This window comes from Echinops telfairi, unplaced genomic scaffold (assembly GCF_000313985.2).
Source record: "Echinops telfairi isolate 266 unplaced genomic scaffold, ASM31398v2 ScPeMD7_5868;HRSCAF=6743_1, whole genome shotgun sequence".
Lineage (NCBI taxonomy): Eukaryota > Metazoa > Chordata > Mammalia > Afrosoricida > Tenrecidae > Echinops > Echinops telfairi.
In genome coordinates, this window is record NW_022109768.1 from 1,093,262 (window position 1) to 1,095,303 (window position 2,042).

The 2,042-nt window shown below is 50.3% G+C and overlaps 1 protein-coding gene across 2 annotated transcripts in view; it reads right to left on the reverse strand.

Moving 5' to 3' along the window:
* GUCY1A1 (guanylate cyclase 1 soluble subunit alpha 1) overlaps nt 1-645 on the reverse strand; it is a 79,488-nt gene extending 78,843 nt beyond the window's left edge. Inside the window, exon 1 of one of the 2 annotated variants that reach the window (XM_045295831.1) lies at nt 629-645. The gene's annotated coding sequence lies outside the window, so the exon portion shown is untranslated. Of the gene's footprint in view, nt 1-227; nt 583-628 lie in introns of those variants that run through there. The other variant, XM_004708726.2, reaches the window with a different exon arrangement.
* Between the last annotated feature and the right edge of the window lie 1,397 nt (nt 646-2,042).

Consider the following 2,042-nt stretch of genomic DNA (forward strand, 5'->3'; position numbering starts at 1 on the left):
CGCAGCCAGGCGCCGACCCGGGCGCGGCACGTCCCCAGGGCCCCGAGCGGGCCCCTGGGCCCCGACTCCTGCGCTCTCCCCCTACGTGGGAACCGGGCCTTGGGCGGCTTCCCGGGGGAGGAAAGAGAGAGCAGGGACCGCGGGCGAGACCCGTCCCCTGGACTCTCGGGACCCTAAGGCTAGACTGGGGGGGCCTCGATCCGGGTGGGTCCGCGGCGACCACTTACTGGATGACTTCCTGGACCTCGGGGCTGCGTTTGGGATCAGCAGCATCTGCAGGGCGCGCCCGCCCAGGGGGTGTCAGGGGCGGAGGGGTGGGCGCAAGAAAGAGCCCTGCAGTGGCACCTGCAGGAATGCACCTGAGGCGAAGCAGCCACAGCGGCACTGGCTCACCCTGGTTTACCGGGTCTACCTGCTCAACTCGGGTCAGGACCGACCCCGGAAACCCGAACTCCCCCGCTTCTCCTAAATATTCAATCCGCTTTAGCCTTTGTCTCTCCAAGAGTCTCTCGGTCTCGTTCCGTTGGTCCCTAAGTGATCCCTTGCGGTGTCTTGCTTTCCTGCATGCTCTTTAAAGCCCCTCCCTCTCCAGTCCAAGAAAGACTGAAAAAGAAAGTGGCCAACATACACCATCAGGAGGTCAAACAGGGCCCAGGGCCCTCTGCTGCTTGCCAAGATCCCTCCCAGGCAGGTGCCCTTAGGCTGGTGTAGGGGCTACTCCCCAGGCCACTGGCTGCTCTTTTGCTTGGGGATTAGCTCAGGCAAAGTGTAGGGCAATCCTGGATGGAAACTTGCTCATGGAAAATCAACTCTGCGAGGAATCCCACTCACTATCCCAGACTATGGCAGAGGACTGAGTGCAGGCCTCGCTGACTGCCAGTGGAATGAAAGACAGAGAAGGCGGAGTTTACAAGAAAATCTGGCCCTTTAAACATATCGAGAGGTATATTTCCACGCTCCAATGCTCTTGAAAAGCTGTAGCTTCTCGTGTGTTTTCTATAGTTAAAAACTCCTAACAGTTCTGCTGGGGAAGAGATAGTTGCTGGAATTATCCTGGTTTTCAGATTTGAAGCTAAACTACTGAGCTCATGCAGTTCCGTGGCTTTACAACGCTTGTTTGTCTCAAGTAACGTTCTCATTCCACTTGGCTCCGTGCACTCAATTCTGGTTGTTCTTTGTGTATGTTTTGCCATCACAGAGAACGCTTTCTGCTTTTCACATTTTTGAATCACCCTCCTTGATGGTTCAAAAGTTCTCGTGGTGTAGTGGTTACATGTTGGGCTATGATCTGCTAGGTCGGCAGTTCGAAGCCGCGTGTTGTTCTTGTCAGGAGAAAGACAGGGCTTTCTACTCTCCTCAACACTTACGGTCTCTTCTCGGCAACTCCCAAAGGCTGTTCTACCCTCTCCCATGAGGTCACTATGATTTGGCATTGACTTGATGGTAGAGTGTGGCTTTTGTTTGGTTTTCTTAAATTTTGAATATGACATCATGCTATATCTTATTGTGAAAACACAATTAATCATAGTACCCCGGTTCTTTACAGCAAGGAACGTGGAATCAATTTGTTCAAGTCCAATTTCTATACATTGTTGAAAACCCCAATCCTCTCAATCTGATTCCATTTTAGACACCTCACACTTCACATGTTCCTCACCGTCTTTCCAACGATGCTTACCTGGTGGCAGACAACAGAGTTGTCCAGATGGAGCGGGCTGAAGTGTTTTATGTAAGTAGGAACAGAGGTAGGAGCAGCAATAGAAACAGAAGTGGCCACAGGCACGAAAGAGGGCATAGAATTGGGCAAAAACGAGAGCAGCAAGGTTGTGTTTTGATGTTGTTCTGCCATTTTTTAAATCCTCTTGTCCTCCACTTTCAATACAAGATATTCTCTTAGATTACTAAGGATTTTGTCATCAAAATACTTAGAATTCAACACTTAAGGAGGAAAACCAAAAAAGAAGTACACAGTAACACATACTTAAAAGGGGACCACATGATTTTAAGAATTAATGTTCTTTTGGTACTCCATGGTATATTCA